We start from the raw sequence: 23,500 nt of genomic DNA, 5'->3' as shown, positions 1-23,500 counted from the left end.
ATTTGCACATTTTGCCTAAGTAAAGTTTGTAATACTTTATAGCATTTAAACACTGACCCCAGGCCTGAAACATTCCAAGTGGCCACCCTCACCAGAGATCGCTATAATCCACTAATTACCCATAGACCAACTCAGGGTTTCCAAACACAACAGTACCTAATTCCCAGCCCGGACCCCCCAACCTGGGCCCAGACCACTGCTGGCTGTCCACCAGGTCAATATGAAGATGAGAACATTCTTCTGATATAGTAGTTTATTTATTTATTTATTTATTTGTGGTTTTTATATACTGATAATTGTTAGGATCATCTAATAGGTTTACAGCGAAACAGCAAATTCAGCAACAGGCTTTACATATAACTAGTGAACAACAATTCGGAAACAGGCTATAGCTAGTTACCACATAAATTCCCCAATGCCACCCACCAACCCCCCTCCCCACCCCAAACTATTACCCCACCCCTTGTGCCCTGTACTCCTATCACTCCAATCATTATTCCCCACATGAAAGGGGATGGGAGGTCCGCTATCGTCCATGGAGAACCCCACCTCCCCTAACAGCAGGTAAGCGAAACAACAATAAAAAGAAAAGTATGTAAACTAGAATCAAATGCCAGAAAACTGGCATTATTATCCAGTAAGCAACTTATCAACCATAGGCCAACGGCAAGATGCCACTGAGAAGTTCAAGCCCTGCTTTTGAAGGTGCCTGGCTCAGATGGTTTTCCAGGGAATTTTTTAAGTTAATGGGGGATAAGATCCTGCTATCTTTGGGGGCAATGTATTAAGAACTTATAGTGAAAGGCTATTTCCCTTGAATACCTAATCTGGCTTATATCGCGGTTCTACCTAAACCTGGGCATGATCCATTACTACCTGGATTGTATCGGCCTATATCTCTGATAAACTTTGAGATCAAATTACAGGCCAAAATAATGGTGGATAGGTTATCCAGCTTCTTACCAGACCTCATAGGTGACGCACAAGTGGGGATTGTACAAGGGAGGAACTTGGTATTTAATGTTCACAAGGTGGTAGCCTCTATGGAATATATTAAATTGGGTAACTTGCCTTCTCTTCTTCTTAGCTTTGATGCCAAAAAGGCCTTTGATAGAGTCAATTGGTAGTTTATGTGGGAGGTACTTTTCACCATGGGATTAGATGGTTATTATCATATGGGGTTATGGTTGCTTTATAGTAACCAGCTTGCCTCTATTTTGATGAATGGATCTCCCTCAGAGAGCTTTGTGCTAAGAAGCGGTACTCGACAAGGCTTCCCACTCTCTCCACTATTATTCCTTCTTACGTTAGAATCCTTATTAAGGATTAAGAATAAAGCACCAATAAGAGGCATATCCTTGGGTCAGGGCAATGCACCCATGTTTAAGCTTTCGGCGTTTGCCGATGATATTCTGGTTCACATCAGAGATGTGCACACATCTTTACACATTTACTAGAAGAGTTTAGGACCCATGGGGTGCTGTCTGGATTCAAAATAAATTTAGACAAGAATGAAGCTTTATCAATGAGGGATGTAGGGTGGACACTTTGTGGGACTAGTTTTCCTTTTAGATGGATCCTAGATTCTTTCAAGTACCTGGGCATCATCTTGCATAGGGATCTATCCAGAATGCAAAATGAGAATTTTAAACTGGTGCTTCTCCACCCATCTCAACTTTTGGACTCCTGGATGGATCTCCCCCTCTCCCTGATGGGGCCGGTGAATCTGTACCAAATGTCAATCCTTCCCAAGTGGCTCTATCTTTTTCAACTGTTGCCCTGCTGGTTGACGAGGGGGGAAGTAGCGGGGATTGAGAGACAAATGCGTCAATTCTTGTGGCGTAGGGCTCGTCTATTGGCTACACTTGAATCGGTTAATGAGGGGGGGCGAGAACATGGTGGGTTGGGCCTAACAAATATGAGGTACTATAATGGGGCGTGCAATATGTGCCATGTGGGAGACCTGTTGCTGAGGATGACGTTTTTCACTCCTTTGCCAATGGAAGTGTGCCTGGTCACTCCCCAAGAGTTGCGCTAAATATTACATAGGTCACACTGGGCTTTGCCTTCTCATCTTCAGCGCAGTGTTCTTCTATTCTAATAATAAAAACATGGCATTGGTATTGTAGGCTAACTAAAGTTGATTACCTGATCTCTCATTTTTTGCCCATTTGTGGGAATGTTGATTTCAGTCCAGACGCCACTTCTTACTCCTTTAGGACCTGGGTACAAAAGAGAATACGAGTCATAAAACATGTTCTTATGGATGAAGATTCCATTTTGCCCTATGATGATCTATATGATCAGTATATAAAAAAAATGCTAAATAAATAAATGATGAGCTTTGCTCCAAATATGATTTTTCCCTGAGACAAAGGTTTTCTTACCTTCAGTAGTGTAAATTATCTCAGGTCTTTAAATCTTGCAACCTTGTGGGGCAATCAACAAGAGATCCAACTTGAACTGTTTGATGTGGATAGATCATCACTCAATCTTTTTGGTATAAAATGTTATGGAACCCCCACATAGAGCCTGGCTATGAGAGAGTGGCGTTGAGTTGGAATCAGGAACTAAGTATAGCTATAACCGGGGATTTTCCCTCCAGTTGTCTTGCTAAGGCTCAAAGTATCTGTATCAATGCTCCGCTTTGAGAAACCCAGTTTAAATTTTTACTAGGGTATTTTATTCCCAATCTCAAGCATTTAAATGTCACTTGGTGTTTTCTGATCTTTGTTTGAAATGTCACCATGTAGTGGGCTCCTTGGGACACAGCTTTTTGAAATGTGAACACATTCAAGTTTACTGGAAAGATGTACAGAAATGGTTATCTAATGTCACAGATGTGATGCTAGATTTTGATGTTAAAGTGTTTTTGTTCGATGATTTACACACCTATAATTTTCCCTCAGGATACACAAAATTGTGGTGCTGAAAGGCACTCTTATTGGCTAAAAAATGTACCTTACAAAAATGGACGACAGGAGATCTTCCTATCCTTGGACAATTGAAGAATATGCTCTTTCAGGCCTGTCAATTGGAGAAATATGTCGAACAATTGGATTTACAGAAAAAGCATTGATCTTTCCTGAAAATATGGGGCCTATATCTGCAACATCTCTCTCCCAGGCGAGAAGTTTGGTTTGAATGATCTTGCATCTTAATGATTGCTGGACTTTGTATATCTTGCTATCTTCTGATCAGCAGAGGGTTGACTTTGGGTCATGGGGGGGGGGGGGGGACGGGGACAGGTGGTACTATTTGATGTACTTTCGAGAATTTGAACACTGGGGTGTAGAAGAGTACCCACAGCCTGGCTTGGTTGTTCATTGTTAAACTTAATAAACAAATTTAACTATAAAAGAGGTAGTATCACAGCCACAGAAGTAAACAAATTGTTCCACTCAGTCTCTTTTCTAAAGACTGTCAGCTGGATTTTTAATGGCCTATATGCATAAAACACAGGGGTTACATGTGCATTTTAAAAGGGGCCCAGCCACACGCGTAATCCCTGTTACGAGCACAAGAGCTGGGCCTCAGCAGAGGGGCGGTCCGGGGCGAGGCTAGAGGCACCTGGGACAGTGGCCATTTGCCGCTGTGCCACCACGCGCATCTTGCTACAGATCCTTTGCAGGAGCAAAAAGGTAAAAAAATGGGGGGGGGGGGGGGGGGGGGGCACCAAGGACAGGGGAAAGGAGGTTAGGAAAGGGAAGTTCCTTCCCAGCGAGCTCCTTAATTGCAACGGACTGGAAGGGAACTGGGGAAGCCGGACGATGATTATGGCCTATATCTACCCCCCTTGCGTGTGCCACCAGCGTGCACATGTTATAAAATTGCACGTCCATGTGTACGTGCGTTCTTTTTTAAAATATACCCCTGTGGTTGTATAACCCCTAAAGACAGGTTTAATCTGAATGTCTAAAAAGGGGCTATTTGAATAATCATATGTAAAAGTTTTAAAATCGAGTCACATGTGCTAAACCATTGATGATAATTATGTTCATCAACACTACCAGACTATAATAGAAAGTATCAGATACGTTTCTACAACACAATCTTTTCATCCCAAAATGGTTGATTAAACATTTATGATAACTACTTATTTCTATATCTCTACTAGAAGTAGAAAGCATTGTACAAATACATATGAGAGACAGTCCATAGAGCTTACAATTTATTTAAGACATATAAACAGGACAAATACATTTAACTCCCTGTGTCTCTTATTATGGAAATGTTTAAATCAACAAGGGTATGATCAGGAGAACAAGGGTTAGATTTTAAAAGCAGCCTCACAAAAATAGTGTTTTAGTCTGGATTGGAATACAGCCATTGAAGGAGCATGATAATGATTCAAGAAGTCTATTCCAGACATTTGGAACAGCAAGGTGGAAAGCATGGATGTGAAGTTGCTGACGAAGGACATATATAAGTGATTTGCCTGATAAGCAGAGTTCATGAGAAGGAGAGCAGGGAGAGATAAGGGAGGAGAGAGATGAGGAACGGAGAAACAAATGCACTTGTGCATGAGTAAGAGAAGCAGGAATGTTTAGGGAGGCAATGTAGCAACTTGAGAAGAGGCATTGTAGTAGAGGCATTGTAGTAGAGAGAGATGGTAGTAGAGGCATTGTAGTAGAGAGAGATTGTAGTAGAGGCATTGTAGTAGAGGCATTGTAGTAGAGAGAGATGGTTCAGTGGACGACCTGTGAGTAGCAGATTACAGTCAACTAGGCAGGAAGTGGATAAGGGTTTTGGTTGCATTTTCAGAAAGGAAGAGACATTTTAGTGATATTATAAAGAAATTACATGCTTTAGAAGTGTTTTAGATGTGTTCAGAGAAGACGAGTCGAAGATGACCCTAAGGTTACAGGGAGGATGACAGCAAGAAACAGAGAAAGGGAGGGTGCGAGAGGGAAGATAAGAAGTTTCTGGCTTTGCCAGGTTACATTTAAAGTGGGTAGTGGGATATCCAGGTGATAATATCAGTCTGAGCCTGAGACTGGGAATGGATTTCTGGTATAGTGAGGTAGTTTGGGGAGTTATCAGCATAAAGATGGTACAGAATTGCCAGGGGTAGGGGTGTGTGGAGATCTAAACACCAAGGAACCATTACGAGTGAGAAGAAAAGAGGCCCCAAGAAAGAGCCCTGAGGCACACCGACTGATAGTGGGATAGCGATTGAAGAGGATACACCAGAGCATATATTAAAAGTGTGATGGGAGAGGTAAGAAGAGAACAAAGGTTGAACAGAGTCCAGAAATCTGAATGAACACAGTATCAAGGATTAGGTAACGATAAACAGTGTTGAAAGCAGCGGATACGTCAAAGATGATGATGATCAAGTAAAGACCCATTGATTTGGCCAGGAACAGGTTGCTGGAGACTTCAGTGGGGGTTGTTTCTGTGGAATGTAAAGGGCGAAAGTCAGATTGGAGAGGATTGAAAATGGTTTGAGATAAAAGAAAGTCAAGATAGTAGAGGTTATTGGCATGTTCATGTAATCTGGATGCGAAAGGGAGGAGGGAGATGGGATGAGAGTTAACAGGGCAGGTAATTTAATAATTTATGACACAATTTTTCAGAAATTAATTGGTACAAAGCGAGGAACAGCAAAATCAAATCAGTACAAGTAGAAATAAAATATGGTAAGTTAAATTAATATAAAAAATAAGTTAAAGGGCAAAATTAAAATTAATCACAAAAACTGATCAAATGTAAATACAAAATTTAAGTATTTATCTAGGCTAATATTTCAGAAAGAACAACATCTTAGAAGAATGCAGACATAAATTCAGTACATAATAAACAGTACCATCTTGAAGGAACACTGAAACAACAAATAGTTCTGACAGAATTTTGGTTGGAATAGCAACATTTCATCAGGTAGGGGCTAAAGCAGTGAACATTCTTGCATTGGTTTTAGATTTTTATCATCATTTTTTTTGAAGGTATTACTAATCTGGAATCCTATTGCCTTCCATACACAACATCTCTTCTCCTTGGATCACTGCTACCCTGAAGATTTACACACCTGCATGGCCTCTTTGGTCATTAAATCAAAGCCTCCTCAACATCCCATCCTACAAGCATGCCCATTTAGATGAGACACGTGAACGCACCTTTTCAACTGCTAGCCTCCGCCTGTGGAACTCTTTGCCTGTCTAGATACGATTGATAAAAGAGCCAAACTTGTTCAAGAATGCGCTTAAGTCTCATCTTTTTCATCTTGCCTATCAAGACCCATTTGACCATTTTTAAGAACTGTAATATATTTTTATCATCCTGTATACAAACATTCAGTTACTGTGAGTGTTTGATTATGTATCCCACTGTGAACTATGGAAGGACAGGTAAATATTTGAAATAAAATATATAAGGTGATTATTCTGTACAGATCTCCTGATATTGATGTTCCATCTTCTTTATGCATTAGTGATTGGACCATTCAAATTTCAAAACAAGTAAAAAATCTGGGTACAGGAAGTCCTCTATTTAATATGTTTTGAGTTACAATGATTCAGAATTACAATGTTACTAAATTGACGCCTTCATCCAACTTACAACACTTGTTTCGACTTTAAGACACCTGAGGGTTTCCCATGCCCATGAGGCCTGGTGAGGTGACTTCAATAGGAGAAGTACCACAGACTTCTCAAAACAGCATGTCCTATCCTACAGCATGACTTGACACTTTTCTCTTCGGACAAAAAAGTTCTACACCATTAATGGAATGGGGAGGGAAGGGTCGGGTGAAAGGTGGGAAGGGTTTGATAACATGAGTGAAGGTTTATCTAAAGTGTGGGATCTCTGCTTCTGGATATATGTTTTAAATGTGGGTGTATTCAGGGAATGACCATTGTTTGTATTTTTTCTTGTTCCATCACTCAATAAAAATTGTTTTACCATAAAATGAGTCACTGCTTTTTGCAGTACTACATATTACTAAATCTCAGATTATTTTGGTGAAAATAGGATATTTGGCCCTGGTGCTAGAACCATTCCCCCATTCAGAACATTGTTCTTATGTGACAATTGGTTTGGAATTGCATTTCATTTAAGACAGGAACCAATTGTGTCTTAAGTCTGAGGATTTAAGGGTAAGTTTCAAAGCCGCACGCACAATAGATGCAGCGACTTTATAACATGCGCGCACTCCAATAAAGGAGCGGACAGGGAGGGATCTTCCCTACTCCCTCCCTTTTCCCATCTCCTCCCCAACCCTTAAATCCCACCTATCTACCCTCATTTATTTTTACAACTTACCTGCTCCTCCGAGCAGAAGTAAATTGTGCACGCTGGCTGGCTGCCGGTACATGCTTCACTAGGACAGTGCAAAATGGTGCTGATCTGGCAGGCTCCTACTCCGATCCTTCCTCCGGCCCTCCCCAGCCCCCCCTTTTTAAAACCCCAGGTCTTCCGTACGTACCTGGAGATACACGCGTGGCCAGGTCGTTTTGAAAATGTGCTCGGCGCACGCTCGGTCCAGCCTCACACGTATCTCCAGGGATTTCTGCACGCCGGATTTTGAAAATGTACTTGTTACTGTATTATATTTATTCATTTAAATATGCATTTCTCACCCATCCACCTTTATGGGCGAGGTACAAAAGGAAAATTGGTTCTTACCTAATTTTTGTTCCTTAAGCCCCACAGATTAATCCACATGAGTGGGCTTTTCTCCCCAACCAGCAGATGAAGACAGAGAACAAAAGCTTCACTGTACTATGGTACATAAGCCGTGTGTGCCACTTGCAGTCACGCAGTATGAATTGTACCCAAGCAAATGTGCAATATCAAAAACAAAACCAACCACCCTCCACTATCAAATGAGCAGGGGAACGATAACCACCAGACTGGAAAGTACTACCGTAGTACACAGAGGAACCTGAACACCAAGCAGTGAAAGACTGACATAATTATATACAGAATAGAGCAGTCTTCAAAAAATCCAGGGCACTCTGCACTGATCTATAAGACTTAAAAAAAAATTCAGGTAAGAACCAATTTTCCTTCCCTCTTCCCACTCCTCTGGACTGATCTAGGGATGATGTTCCCAAGATCAGGCTAGCCCGAAGCATTAAGCTACTGCAGACCGCTGCTCAAATACCAAGCGCAGAGACTTAAAAACTGTGCTTAAGGAGCACCTCAAGCTTACGATCGTGGAGGTCCTTGAGGGCTGCTGCCCCAGTCACTGGAATGGTTGTCCTCTTGGTGACAGCTGACACCAAGGCGTCCACCTTAGGTAACTTTAACAGCTCTAGCGTCTCCTCTGGCAATGGGTAGAGCTTATCCATCGCGCTTCCTACCCGCAGGCCCGCTTCTGGAGTATCCCACTCCCGGACCATCAGCTGCTGAACCAGAGCAGGGAAGAGAAACAGTCTTTGCCGGACCCCACAACCCCGCTAACACCGTGTCCACCATGTCCTGGGTGGGATCCTCCGGAGGGACCACGATTCCCAGCTCCGCCAGGGCATACATAATGAGAGGATTAAGTTTGTCTCATTGAAAAAGACAAACTACCTTAGGATCATCTCCCTCCAAGGGTACCGCCTTCTCCACATCATCTGGGTCCGCTCCCGAGGAAGGGTCATCCTCCAAGGCAACCCTGGGATCTCGGTCCAGCGAATCAGGATCCTCCGAGGGGCCCCTGACCTTCCATACCTGGATAGACCCCCTGTGGCTCCAGCCGTCTGGGGACCTTCCTATGGGGCTCCTCGGGAAACTGAAGCCGGTACAGCCCCCAAGCTAGGCCTGGCTGACCAAAAAAGGTCTGGTGCATAAGGAGCATAAAATCCACTGAGAAACCGGCTGGGCTCGTGAAATCCCCACCCCCCGGGGAGACCAGGGGCCATCGTTAGGGAGCTCAGCAAAAGGGGCCTGGGGACCTCCCAGGCTCAGATCAGCTGGCAAGAGCACCGGAGGGAGATCCCCTCCTCCCCTCGCTGCCTCCGCAGCAGTGAGGGAATACAAAATGGCCACCGTTCCCACACTTAGCGGGAACGGGTCAGTCCCGCTCTCCCTGCTAGCAGCGGGACGGCTCGTGCCTGGAGCCCAGACACCATTGCTGTTGCCGTGCCAGACGAGCCTTCTCTGCCGAGGAGGCATCTCGAGCAGAGGCCCGAGCGGGAGAGCCGCGAAGATAGCTCCCTGCAGGCTGCACAACGTGCACCACGTGGCATGCCAGCCGCTAGAAAAAAGGCGTGCGCGACAGGAGCAGACCGCCACCAGTAGCGACAGGCCCGGGAACCTCCTGAAATTTCACCCTACCGCCGGAGCTCAAGCTGCGATGCAAAGCCCCCGTGCCGCTCGCAGCTACACCGCTGCCGGCAGCGATCCTGACTCAGTGTTACCTTTTTTTTTTTAGGAACAATGTACCGGCTAGGAGGGGGTAGCATGCTTCCATTGTCTACCTCTTGTCAAAATCCTAGCAATACATGTTGGATAATCTGAAAACTGCTTATTAAAATTTTTGGACAGCCTGTTTATTGCATTGCAGTAATCCTGGTGATTTAATACTATTGCTTGAATCACCAATCTCAAATCATGCAATATCAAGAAAGAACATATGTCTTACCAGTCAAAGACAGGAAAAACCTTTTGTGGTAACAGCTCTGATCTGGGGTTTCATAGACAAACTGAGTCTATAGTCACTCCTTGTCTTCTAACTTGAGAATGAAAGGTCCAGAGAGGTTTTTTTATACAATGTGATCGCAGCATGTTTGAAGGTAGCAGGAAAAATTGCAGTGGAAAGCGATTGCTTGAGGATGTGACAAATAGATAAAGGAGCAGGTGATAACAAGTAGAAGAGAGGAGAGAAGATTGGCAGTTTCCTTCTTTGTGATTTCAGAAAAGGAAGAAAGGGTGGCAAGGGCCAAAAGAAGAGGTCAGGAATGAGAAGGGGGAGATGGAATTACATAAAATTAATCTTGTGAACCTTGTCATAGAAGTAGGCAGTCAGAATCTGGGTAGGGTGTGAAGTGGGGTTGGAGATGGAGGCAGTTTGAGAAGGGAGTTAAGTGCAGCAGAGACTACAAGGGCTGGCGGCAAGGAGTTTATCAGATGGACATAGTAGTCTTGCTTGGTGAGTGTAATTCCGGACTTCTCTTCAAAAGCAGTCACAAATGTTGGCTATAAGTAGTGCTATGGCAGTGCCCATGGCAATTCCTTTCATCTATAAAAACGTGAACCTGAAAAGAGAAAAAAATTGAACAATGCTAACTGCACAAGTGCACATATAAAATTGACAGGGTCATGAAATGTTATGGATATCAATGACAATAAATGCCTATTATAGGCCCAATATAACAAAACGGGAACAAAAAAGTGTGTTGTATTTCCCAGCATATTTTCTTAGCACATATGTTAAAAAGCCCTTGGCTGGACAGACATTTAAAAAAATGCAACAAATAAATAAATAAGTAGCTTTGTTAATTCCTGAAGCAGTAAGCAAACACATCCAGAGTTAAAAAAAACCATATGTAAGCCTAAAAATGTCTTCAACAAAATGAATAGTGTGCTTAAATCATGTTTAATGAACACAAATTGTGATTTATATGTTCTGTGTGCAGAACCATGATTTGTAAACTCAAAAGTTGTGCTCCTAAAACTTAGGGGTACAAAACTTGAGTCTAGGAACCCTGAACTCCACACCTCCAAATTCCAGGTCCTGAACCACTCTGAGGCATGGCACACAGACTAACTGGAGCTCCAGAAATATGAATTAACTTTACTCTGCCTTTGACCAGGTGTTAAAATTCCCAGCATTACAAAAAATTGAGTTAAGCCTACACACCTCTCAGAATTAGGGAGTGTAATGAAATTGGTTCTGACCACTGTGGCTGAGGATTTATTTAAAAGTTAGGCTGTATGGATTCAGAGTTCTCACCCAGCACAGACTAGTTTGAACGCCACAGGCCAACCTCCAAGTGAACTCATTTAACTGTTTTGCACTGTGAAATGTGTACGAATAGGCAAGAATCTGTTTATTGTAGTTATTCCAGTAGTTCTATGGTGAGAAAGTAACTAATTGACTGATACTAAGTCTGAGAGAGTGAACACCACACAGTTGTGCCTGAAATTGAAAAGAACAAAGAGAAAGAGAACACTGCTGGTCTCCTAAGCATTTAGGAGCCAATGCAATAAATATGCACAGAAAGCAGGCGCTGAACAGTCAACGCCCGCTTTCTTACGCGCCCCCAGGCGAACCCCTTGGGGGCGCCATGAAATATTTAAATTAGGGGGTCATGTTAGTAAGGAGGCGCTAGGGTCGCTTGCGAGCCCCTAGCGCCTCCTTGCTAAGGAGAACCCGATCAGTGTCGGTCGTCCACTGGTTTTCCTAAACACCGCACAGCCAGGAGTTCAGGAATCGGACACTTATCAGTTGGGCATCCGTTTCCTGCATCCGACTGCCGGTATTTTTTTTTTTTTTTAACTTTATTTGTTTTGTTTTTCCTCCTACTTAATATCGCAATGATATTAAGTAGGAGGACTTGATGGCACAGATTGATCCTTTGAAAACATGTAAGCTTTATATATATATGTAACAATTATTATCTGCAAGTAACTTTTCTGTATGATCTGATTTTATTTGTTCTATCCTCTTATTGCTCAAATAAACTTATCTTCCTAAATACCTGGAACCATGATGTACTAAGTCAAAGTTTATGTGTAGCTATTTGCATGGGGAAAAAACACCTGGGTTCAAGCCCCCAAGTATAATCCCTAATTGTGTGCGTTTACATTGGGTAAGCCCCCCCTTCCCCCCGAGATAGTTCTGTGTGATTGCAGGTGACAAGCCCCTCAGGTAACTCCAGGTGTAGACCCCAATGAGATTAGCCCCCCCCCCCCCCAGATCCCAAGCTCCTGGGAAGAATGCCAGTGTGCACGGTCTGAAAGGAAAATTAGTTTCTGACCTGATAATTTTCGTTCCTGTAGTACCATGGATAAGTCCAGACACCTGGGTTGTGACTCCGCACCAGCAGATGGAGACAGAGCAAGACCTGTCGGGCTCCCTACATATAGTAAGTTGCCACCCATAGCCCATCAGTCTTATGTAATGTCAAAGCAAAGATCGAACTATCAGACTATCTAACTAGACTGTCCTCCAAAAAGGCCAATTCAAACCACTCCCAGCTGGAACAGAACTGCCAGAACCAGAGGCGAACAGAATTACAATCAACTTCAACAAAACTAGAACCTGAATCCAACCAAGCGGACTCTCCGTTACTTCAGACTAAACAACAAACAGACTACACGGGTGGGATCCTGGACTGATCCATGGTACTACAGGAACGAAAATTATCAGGTAAGAAACTAATTTTCCTTTCCCTGTACGTACCTGGATCAGTCCAGACACCTGGGATGTACCAGAGCTAATTACCGAGGGTGGGAACCAGAGAGTCCCGCTCAGAGTACTCTCCCTCCAAAACCCCCGGAATCAGCGGCCTGGACATCCAGCTAGTAATGTCTAGTAAAGGTATGTAACGACTTCCAAGTCGCCGCCCTGCAGATTTCCTGCGGGGACAACCTGAGAGGCTTCCCGCCCACGAAGTGGCGTGTGACCGTGTCGAGTGAGCCCGGAGGCCCCCAGGGACCGACTTGCCCCGCAGAATATACGCTGAGCCGATGGCCTCCTTGAGCCAACGCGCAATCGTAGTACGAGAAGCTGCAGCACCCCTCTTAGGACCAGAACCAAGACAAACAGGTGGTCTGAGACCCGGAAGGGTTCGTAACCTCCAGATAACGGAGAAGAACTCTGCGGACATCAAGTTTTCGTAAGTCCTTTGTCCCATTCTCCAGACGCTCCCGGACCGGAAAAGCGGGAAGCTCAATCAACTGGTTCAAATGAAACGCCGACACCACCTTCGGTAGGAAGGAAGGAACCGTCCTCAAGGAAACCCCTGATTCCGAGATCCGTAAGAACGGCTCCCTACAAGACAGAGCCTGTAACTCCGAAACTCGTCTCGCCGACGCGATCGCAATAAGAAAAACTGTCTTTAGAGTAAGGTCCTTTAGGGTCGCCCGCTTTACTGGCTCAAACGGCGCCGCGCACAAAGCGGAAAGAACCCAATTTAGGTTCCAGGACGGACAAGGATGCTGCACCGGCGGGCACAAATGTTTAGCCCCCTCGAAGAAAACGCGCTACATTCGGGTGGAGTGCCAAAGACACCCCCTGCACTTTTCCCCTGAGGCAACCGAGTGCAGCTACCTGGACTCTAAGGGTACTACAAGACAGCCCTTTCGAGAGACCCTCCTGGAGAAAAGCGAGGACCTCGGGCACGGACGGCAGTATGGGATTCACCTTGCGAGACCTGCACCAGTCCTCAAACACCGCCCAAACCCGAACGTAGGCTAAGGACGTAGACTGTTTCCTAGCTCTCAACAAGGTGGCTACCACCGCATCCGAATACCCCTTGACCTTCAGACGTTTCCTCTCAAAAGCCAAGCCGCGAGACAGAAGTGATCCGCCTCCTCCAAACAGACGGGTCCTTGACGGAGGAGAGCCGCGGCCCCGTGAAACCGAAGTGGCGGTTCCGCTGCTAGTTGGAGGAGATCCGCGAACCAAGGCCACTTCGGCGCTATCAGAATTACCTCCGACGAGTGCAACTCTATTCGCCGAAGCACCTTGCCCATCAGGGGCCAAGGAGGGAACACATACAGCAACACGTCCGTGGGCCAGGGAAGTACCAGCGCATCGACGCCTTCTGCCCCTCGCTCTCTCCGCCGGCTGAAAAACCGTGTAGCCTTTGTGTTCTGAGCGGTGGCCATCAGGTCCATGTGCGGCTGTCCTCACCTGTCGCAGATGAGACGATAAGCGACCTCCGGCAGCTCCCATTCTCCTGGATCCAGTCGATGGCGGCTGAGGAAGTCCGCTTGGACATGGTCGACGCCGGCGATGTGAGATGCCGCAATGTTGCTGAGATTCTGCTCCGCCCAGCGCATCAATCGGTGTGCCTCCTCCGCCACTAGCTGGCTCCTCGTCCCGCCTTGGCGACTGATGTAGGCCACCGTGGTTGCATTGTCCGATAACACTCGGACCGCCCTCCCTCGTATCAGCGGGAGGAAGGCTTGCATCGCCAGCGTCACTGCCCTGGTCTCCAAGCGATTGATGGACCACTGTGACTGCTCCCTGGACCACTGTCCCTGCACCGAGCGTCCCAGACAGACCGCTCCGCAGCCAGAGAGACTGGCGTCTGTCGTGACTACCGTCCAATTGGGCATGAGCAGGGATACCCCACATGTCAGATGGTCGGAGTGGAGCCACCACTGCAGACTGGACCTCGCCTGGTCCGTGAGCGGAAGCGGGAGGTGAAATTCTTCCGACGCCGGTTTCCATCGGGAAAGCAAAGCTGATTGCAACGGTCGTAGATGAGCGAAGGCCCAGGGAACCAAAGCTAGCGTTGATGCCATAGAGCCTAAGACCATCAGATAATCGCACACCTGAGGGCACCGCAGAGACAACAAGCGCCTCATTTGACTTTGCAGTTTGCACACCCGCTCCTGGGACAGCGAGACCCTGCCCAGCTTTGTGTCAAACAGCGCTCCCAAATACTCCAATCTCTGGGTGGGATCCAGTCGACTCTTGGCGAGATTGACCACCCATCCGAGGGAGCGCAAGAGTTGTAGGACCCTGGAGACCGCCTGACGACACAAAGTTCGGACTTGGCCCGGATGAGCCAATCGTCCAAGTATGGGTGTACCAGAAGACCCTCCCTCCGGAGCTGGGCTGCCACCCCTACCATTACCTTGGTAAAAGTGCGCAGAGCAGTGGCCAGCCCGAAAGGGAGAGCTCTGAACTGATAGTGTCTGCCGGGGATACAGAACCTGAGGAATCTGTGATAGAACGGCTGGATGCCGATGTGAAGGTACACTTCCGTGAGATCCAGTGAAGCTAGGAACTCGCCCGGTCGAACCGAGGCCACCACCGACCGAATCGTCTCCATCTTGAAGCATGGAATACGAAGGCACCTGTTGACCCTTTTCAAGTCTAAAATTGGTCTGAACGTGCCCTCCTTCTTTGGTACTACGAAGTAAATGGAGTACCGACCCTTTCGTTGCTGTCTCGGTGGCACGGGAGCAATTGCGCCCAGGTCTTCCAGCCGTCGGAGGGTATCCCTCACCGCTACGCGCTTGTCTAGCCCCTTGCAAGGTGACACGAGGAACTTGTCCGCTGGAGTTCGTGCAAAATTTAAAGCGTAACCTTGACTTATCACGCTGAGGACCCACTGGTCCGATGTTATTTTGGTCCATTCCTCGGAAAACAACGCCAACCTGGCTCCTACGCTTGGAACGATTTCCGGAGGCTGCCGCGGGGAATGGACCCTCCGTGTTTCATTGGGCAGACTTAGGCCCCACTCCCGACGAGGGACCACCTTGTCTCCCGAACTTTTTCCCTCGAAAGGACTGAAACCACGAGGACGACCTGGAGGATCCGGACCGGTAAAAGGAACCGGACGATCTCTGCGGACGCTGACGTCTACTCCCCCGAAAACGGTTCCTAGTGGTGAAGGAAGTCCGAACCCTGGGCCTGTCCTCCGGCAACTTGAAAGCCTTGTTCTCTCCGAGCGACTGCATCAAGTCGTCCAGCTGTTTTCCAAACAATAACTTCCCTTTAAACGGTAACGAGCCAAGGTGAGCCTTGGACGACCCCTCCGCCGCCCAATTACGAAGCCAGAGGAGACGGCGCGCGGAAACCATGGCCCTGGCCGACGTCCGCAGCAAGTCATAGAAAGCATCCGCGCTGTAAGTGATCACCGCTTCCAGGTGATCTGCCTGTGCGGATTCCTCCTCCGAGAGACCTGCATTTGCCTGGAGCACCTGAGCTCAGCGCAGCCCAGCCCGTAGAGCAAAATTACTACAAATAGCCGCATGTACTCCTAAGGCCGAGACCTAAAAAACCTTTTTAAGCTGCATCTCCAGCTTCCTATCTTGAATATCCTTGAGTGCCGTCGCACCTGTGACGGGGATCGTGGACCTCTTTGTTACCGCTGACACTGCTGCATCCACTCTGGGGAGGCGAAGGAGTTCCAGCGCGTCCTCTGGCAGTGGATACAGCTTGTCCATTGCCTTACTCACTTTCAGACCCAACTCCGGGGTATCCCATTCCCGGAATAGAATGTCGAACGCTGAGAAGTGGAACAGAAACGCTACCGCCGGGCCCGTAAGGCCCAACAATACTGGGTCCATTTTGGCCCCCGGCCGGGACTCCACCGGTGGAGCATCCACTCCAAGCTCCCGGAGTATGGCCGGAATGAGTGGTGCAAGTTCATCTCTCCGGAACAAGCGTACCACTTTCAGGTCATCGCCATCCGCTGCCTGCGCCCCCTTGCCGGTGCCCGGTTGGACTGGCTCCTCTTCTTCCGGCCCTCCAGCCCTTCCTGGGGCCCCTGCGGCCGGATCCGCCTCCTCTGAGGATGTAGACTCTGTGTCCGTATCTTGCAGGACGCCCCGCAGCGGCCGCTTCTCCCTAGGTAGGTCCTCCCGGGACCTATCCCTAGCCGTCCTCTTCCGGGGCTGTGAACGACTGTCCAAGCCCCCCAAGGCCGTCGCCCTCTCCACCTTCTTTCTGGACTTTTTGTACTTTAAGACCTTCCGGAGAAGCAGGGCGAAGTCCGACGAAAAAGAGGCCTCTGAGCCTGAAGATGCCTTCTCCAGACTCCGCTCCGCTGGCGATCCAGGCCCCCCCAGGGCTTCCCCCCCGAGGGCCCGTTGTTGTGGAGAAAGCGCGGGAGGCATGCCACCATTACTGGCAGCCTTCCGTGTGGCCTCCCGGACGACTTCTAAAATGGCCGCCGTTCCCGCGCTGAGTGGGAACAGCTCAGCACTGCTGCTTTCGCTTTGCCCGGCGCGCAGCGGCAAACATGCCGCCCGAGAGCGGCCCCCCGACCGACCTCGGACGGCCCCTCGCCGCCCGACACACAATTACTACATACCCCGTCGCACGCGCGGCAAGCAGCTCCCCTCGGCATCCGCTGCTTCTCGCCGCGAAAACAAGACGAAGAAACCACTAATTAATTCAAAATAATTAAACTACCCGACCCCCGCCCGCGAAGAACAACGAACGGAGAGTCGGCGCGGCTACAACAAAAAACAAAACTAAGACCTTTTTTTTTTTTTTTTTAACTTGTCGCCGCTGTCCCGGGTCCTGATTCTTCTGCTCCAGCGGGGGTGAGTGAACCGGGCTCCCCGGTGTCACCTCCGACGCTGCTACCAGATCCGGGCCGGGTCCTTGACCCTCAACAGCGGCCTCAACCAGGTGGGGGTGGTCCCCTCAGAACCTTCCAACCCCCCCTGGGAAGCTTCCAGACCGAGGGAGACTCTTTTCTTCTTCTTTTTTTTAAACGTTTTCCTTATCCCTGACTAACTAACAAAACTACCCAGGGATCCCAGAGGCTGTGGGTGAACCTGCCCCATCTGCTGGAGACAGAGTAAGACTGAGGGGCTGTGCGTGGCGCCTTACTATATGTAGGGAGCCCGACAGGTCTTGCTCTGTTTCCATCTGCTGGTGCGGAGTCACAACCCAGGTGGTCTGGACTGATCCGGGTACGTACAGGGAACCCAGAATAGCAAGTAATACTAAAAGCATATCCGGCTAGGTCAGGGGCAGTCCAAGGTGGAGCAGCATTATCTGATTAAGTCAGCTGGATAATACTAATTTTTAAAGTTATCTAGCTAACTTTTGGACTTCTGGAGAGTAGTCCTAAAGTTAGCCAGATAAACGTATCTCGCTAAATATACCAGCCATGTTAGCTAGATACGTTTTTTGGATAACTTTGCCAACTGCCCAGCAGCTGAAAATGGACATTCTAGAATTTTCAAATCATCCAAAAGAATGTGCAGAATAAATTCAATGTCCACATACAGTTCAGTGAGAAAGTATATTCATTCAAAACGGCAACTCCACAGTGTTATTATAGCAAGTTTGAGTGCAGCCAAGCCGCACATTTTACTTTCAGAAATTAGCGCCTACCCAAAGGCAGGCGTTAATTTCTGCCGGCACCGGGAAAGTGCACAGAAAAGCAGTAAAAACTGCTTTTCTGTACACCCTCCGACTTAATATCATGGCGATATTAAGTCGGAGGTCCCAAAAAAAAAAAAAAAAAAAAAGTAAAATCGGCCCGCGGCTTGAAACCCGGATGCTCAATTTTGCCGGCGTCTGGTTTCTGAACCCATGGCTGTCAGCGGGTTCGAGAACCGACGCCAGGAAAATTGAGCGTCGGCTGTCAAACTCGCTGACAGCCGCCACTCCTGTCAAAAAAGAGGCGTTAGGGACGCGCTAGTGTCCCTAGCGGGCCCTAATTTGAATATTTTTTTTTTTACTGAATCGTGGGCACAGGAGAGTGGCCTGTGCGCTCGCCCGCGACTTTTACTGTATCGGCCTGTGAGTTAAGAGTAATTAACTGGGAAACAGATCTGCTTCTCCACTATCACTTATTGTCACTTTTTGTTGCCTCAGACACCCTCTTAGATTGTAAACTATTTTGGGCAAGGGCTCAAATAAGTAATTTGCCGTAAAGTGCACAGACTTAGAGCACTATGTAAATGATACAATAACAATGTATTGTGTGAAGGTGGTATTTCTATTCGACACCAGAACAATAACTAGATTAAATATTGGGGAGGGTCACACACAAACAAGTAGAAAGGGTGACATTATAGATAGCAAACTTTCCCCTCCCCAAAATTACCAACTTTCAAAAGCAGACGTCTAATATATTTCACCCACTGCCCACCAAGGACTTACCTCCACACAAGGTGGAATTAGATCCTGTCTTCATTTATAATGGAAATACACAGACATTTTACTAGTTCATAAGTCTCTGTTTCAGAGGTAGCCAATACCGGTCCTCAAGAGCTATACAAAGGCCTGGTTTTCACGATATCCATAGTGTTTATGCATAAAACAGGTATGCATGCACTATCTCATGAATATTCATTTTGGATAGCCATGCCCGTTTGCGGCCCTTGAGATCCAGATTTAGCCAGCCCTCCTTTTGGCTAGTGAGTTACATCACATTTTAAGCAACACCCTCCAGATCCTCTAATCCCGCCCATTTTCAGTTCAGGGAGCGGCCTATGCATTCCAAACCTCTCTTAACACCAAACATGGTACCTCCCTTCCCTTTCTATTTGGCAGTGCAGAGTGTGCACGGACACCGATAGGAAGCGTTTTCTTCTGGGGTGACCAGAACCGTCTGACAACACAGACATTACTCGGTATCCAAACCCCAATCCTTGGTAAGGAATTATGGCGCAAAGGAAGCGGATCGTCCCTGCGCAGGCCAACAGCCGTTTATCCCTGCGGTTCCCACTCCGTAACCTTCGGGCAAACGGGATTGAGGAGAACCTCTGGGTAATACCTCTGTTGGCCCTCTTCCTTGGAGACGTCCATAACAACGGCCCACTCGCCGGCTGTGGACATCCTTGGATGACTGCTGTAAGAAGAGTGTCGATGCTCATGGTTTTCGCTTTAGTCCCTGCTCGAGAGGGTCAGAAGGTCGTTGCAGTGGAGCTCCAGAAAGGGGGTAGTTAAATGGAGAAGAAAGCAGAGCTGCTAAGTGACCCAGTTCCTATAAGGAAAATTTAGACCCGTTGTTTTGAACTAAATACTAGAATGCAACGGAATGGGGAGGGCGGAGGGTGTTGTCCAAAACCCAGGACTGGCCCAACTTTCCCTTCTTTGAATTGGGTCCCTTGGCAGCTGTGAAGCAGAAGGGGGGAGTGAGCTTTGGAAGGCAGAGATGCCAAGCGACCCACTTCAAGGAGGAAGATTTTAGCCCATCTTGGATTTCTGATACTCCAACCTGGGGGAGTCAGGCTAGTTTTGCTGAAGGGAGGCTGGTAGGTACTTAAAAGCAGCAATCTGGGCATTAAAACACTGTGCTGGATTTCAGTGCACATTTTTAGTTGAAAACTAGAAGACTGGGAGAAAATGGGCGAGGTGGAACAACAGTGGCCAAATTAAAAGGCAACAAATCTATATGTTACAAAAGCATAAGGAAAACGAAACTGTTTTGGTTCTCAAAGGAGGTGGCTGAAAAAATAGAGGCAAAAAGAACAGCATTCATGAATTATAAAAGATCTCAAAAAGAGGAACACATGGAAGAATAACTGGTCAAAATGAGGGAGATGAAGAAAGAAATCAGGAAAGCAAAAGGTCAAGTGGAAGAAAGGATTGCCAAAGAGGTAAAGAGAGGTGAAAAAACATTTTTTAGATATTTCGGAAAAAGAAGGAAGGCCTGAAGTGGTATATTGAAATTGAAAGCTGACAAGAAGTAATGTGTAGAGACAGGTGAAGAAATGCAGAAATATTAAATAAATACTTCAGTTCAATGTTCACTAAAGAAGAACCTGGAGAAGGACCACTGCTGGGAATGGCATAGACACTACTCCTTTTACAGAAGAGAATAGGTAGGAAGAGCTAGGGAAACTGAAAGTGGACAAGGCCCTGAGGGGTGCATAAGGTGCATCCCAGGATACTCCAGGAACTTAGAGATGTCCTGGCAGGTCTGCTGAAAAGACTGTAAGCAAGTTTAGGGGTGCAGGGACCTGTCTGCTGCAGGACACTTCCAGTTCACCTCCCACTTCACGATCCTAAACTCAGGAAAAAGACAATGTGTTCTCCTCAGAAATAGACTTTTATTTATCAGATTTGGCAGGATATAGCATTTAGAAAATAACTATTCCTGTCTCTAACATCCTGGCCACTAAGCACCAGGTATCCCTAAAGAAAGTTCTGTACCATGGGTGGTTACCAACATGCCATAAACCTTAGCCTGCTTAATATCAGGCCGATTCAGAACGGTGTGCTCAGCTGAGCGCACCGTTTAGCCCCCGTTTGGCTGCGCATTTTTGACGTGGTATTATTACCCCTTATACTGTAAGGGGTGGTAACAGCGCGTGGAAAACTCAGGGCCAAACCCCCCCCCCCCCCCCCCCGAAACTAATAGTGCTCATCACATGCAAATGCATGTTGATGAGCCTATTAGTTAGTACTCGCAATACAGAAAGTAAAATGTGCAGCCAAGCTGCACATTTTACTCTCAGAAATTAACGCCTGCCAAAGGCAGCAGTTAATTTCAGATGGCAGTGGGCAAGTGTACAGAAAACTGCTTTTCTGTACACTTGCCCACTGCCATCTGAAATTTCTGTACCTCCGACTTAATATCATAGCGATATTAAGTCGGAGGTAAAGAAAACTAAAAGTAAAAAGTATTAAGTCGGAGGCCCCAAAAATAAAAAAAAATAATAATAATCTGCCCGTGGGTTGGAAAACGGACTCTCAACTTTGCCGGCATCCGTTTTCCGAACCCGTGGCTATCAGCGGGTTTGACAACCGACGCTGGTAAAATTAAGCGTCAGCTGTCAGACCCACTGACAGCTGTTGCTTCCGCCAATAAGGAGGGGCTAGGGACGCACTAGTGTCCCTAGCACCTCCTTATTAGCGCGGGCCCTAATTTAAATACAGAATCGCGTGCCTGATTTTCCGGTGATGACGTCACCCGAGGACAGTCGGAAGTGAGAGCTCCGCGGCTCCCTTCTATCTTTCTCCTTCCAAAAGGCTGAAACGGTGGCGATTTTCATCGGGCTTTCTCGGTGAGAGCCCTCATAAATCACTGTCCAGGACTTCGCAGCGCAGAGCGTTGGATGCCGCGGTAGGGAATAACAGACACCTCACATCTCAGATCACCATCCTACGCGCCTAAAATGGCGCCGGCCCGGCGACCCAGTAAGAAATAAACACCATTCGCAGCGCAGACTTGGGAGGAGCTTGAAGGGATAAAGTGCAAACGAGTTGTGAGGCAGTCAGACTGACCTGGGAGAGTTGGGGCGGCAGAAACTTGGGGCTGCAATGGCGAGGGACCCAGAACGCAGAGCCAGTTCCCAACGCCAGCCACATGGCCAAGGTGGCGGCTATCCGCTCGAGTATACACCTCCAATCCCCGGCTTCTGGCTTGCTGCCTCGGTATGCTTAATCTATGAGGGGTTAGCTGAGATGGGCAATAATTTATGAAGATGCAGTCTCCTGACTCTTATGGATCTCTTTGCTTGATGACAATACTGTGAGCACAGCCCTTCCTCTCTCTCTATTTAACACTTATCATACATGCTAACATCCCAGCTGATTTTGTAAGAGGGTCTGTGCAAGCTGCTTTGATCACCTTATGTTTTGAATGTGCATTTCACGATTCTATCTGGTTAATCCCATAATCGCTGGCATCCTTGCTGATTTCACAGCGTGTGAGTGCAATCTGCTTTGATCAACTACTGTTTTTGACTGCAGGCTGTACCAATTTCTCTGGTAATTCCTACAAACGCTGGCATACTTGTGGTTTCTGCTGCAAGTAAGTGCAAGAGGCTTTGATCAGCTAGTGCTGTTGCTGCGGACTGTACAACTCTTTCTGGTAACTCTAATCTGTGCTGGCATATCTGCTGACTCTATCATGGGTCAGTACAAGCTACTTTGATCAACTCGCTTTGTCGCCTGCGGACTGCACAGCTAGCCTGGTTGTTTCTCTCTATTTTGGACTCTTTTATCACATGTTGAAGCAATAACGGATTACACTGGATATAACTGAAAGAAAATAAGCCCTTTCAGAGCAGATTGTTGCATATTGACAAGACATAGCGTGGGGATAACAAGGAATGCGCCATAGGAGTTCCCGGGCTTGCACTGAGCGAGGAACTCCCGCAACCAGAATGGCTGCCAATGCTGAGGGCGTGAAGCAGCTCACTTCAGTGTCGGAGGATGTTTTACTGCAAATCTCGTCTCGGGTCTCAGGAGTACTGGATGAGAGACTCATCCGACTGCAGACTATGATGAATGATATAAAGGGGACTTTGGAAGGGCAGGCCAAATGGATGGACGGAGTGGAGCAAAGGATTAGTAATCAGGACGACAGGCTGGTAACAGCAGAACAACAGGTACAACTACTTATGGAGCTGCAAGCCTTACTTCTGAATCGGATAGATGATCAGGAGAACAGAAATCGAAGGAACAATATCAAATTGGTCGGAATACCAGAAACTGTAAAAGAACCAGAGTTGTATCATCTTATACAGGACTGGCTCCCTAGTCACTTGGGATTGACTTCTTTAGTGGGCCAAATACGCTGTGAGCGTGCCTATCGGATGGGTCCTCTACGGGAAGGAGATAATAGACCACGGTCTGTTATGACGCGTATTCTCAACTGGCTGCATAAGGTACAGCTGATGCGTGAGTGTCGAAAATGTTAGGTGATAGAATACAAAGGAAACCGTATTCTGCTCTTTAATGATTTCTCAACGGCAGCCGCCATGCAGCGGAAAGCAATGGCACCCACGTGCACTGAACGGCATAAGAGAGGCATCTCGTTTGAATTGCTTTACCCAGCTAAGTTAAGGATACACCATGATAAGACTCTCTTCTTTCTGAAACCCGATGATGCTTCTGCCTTCTTGGCGACCTTGACATCGGAAGCGCTATCTGGAGTGGGAGTAGCAGAATAGGTGTCGCTCATAGGCG

General features: G+C 47.1%; 1 protein-coding gene and 1 long non-coding RNA gene across 7 annotated transcripts in view; one reads left to right on the top strand and one right to left on the bottom strand.

Moving 5' to 3' along the window:
- Positions 1 to 474: 474 nt before the first annotated feature.
- On the bottom strand, positions 475 to 19,096 carry LOC115096442. The gene is made up of 3 exons (XR_003858074.1): positions 18,740 to 19,096; positions 9,572 to 10,184; positions 475 to 2,222 (listed from the first exon to the last, which is right to left on the bottom strand). It is a non-coding gene; the product is annotated as an uncharacterized LOC115096442 (long non-coding RNA).
- Positions 19,097 to 19,130: 34 nt separating this feature from the next.
- TTC16 (tetratricopeptide repeat domain 16) overlaps positions 19,131 to 23,500 on the top strand; it is a 131,220-nt gene continuing 126,850 nt past the window's right edge. For 3 of the 6 annotated variants that reach the window (XM_029611036.1, XM_029611041.1, XM_029611042.1), the window contains exon 1: positions 19,395 to 19,520. The gene's annotated coding sequence lies outside the window, so the exon portion shown is untranslated. Of the gene's footprint in view, positions 19,234 to 19,378; positions 19,521 to 23,500 lie in introns of those variants that run through there. The other 3 variants (XM_029611039.1, XM_029611038.1, XM_029611040.1) reach the window with 3 other exon arrangements.

This window comes from Rhinatrema bivittatum, chromosome 8, assembly GCF_901001135.1.
Source record: "Rhinatrema bivittatum chromosome 8, aRhiBiv1.1, whole genome shotgun sequence".
Taxonomy (NCBI): domain Eukaryota; kingdom Metazoa; phylum Chordata; class Amphibia; order Gymnophiona; family Rhinatrematidae; genus Rhinatrema; species Rhinatrema bivittatum.
Note: the sequence above shows the minus strand (reverse complement) of the source record. Positions and strands in the feature narration are given on the sequence as shown.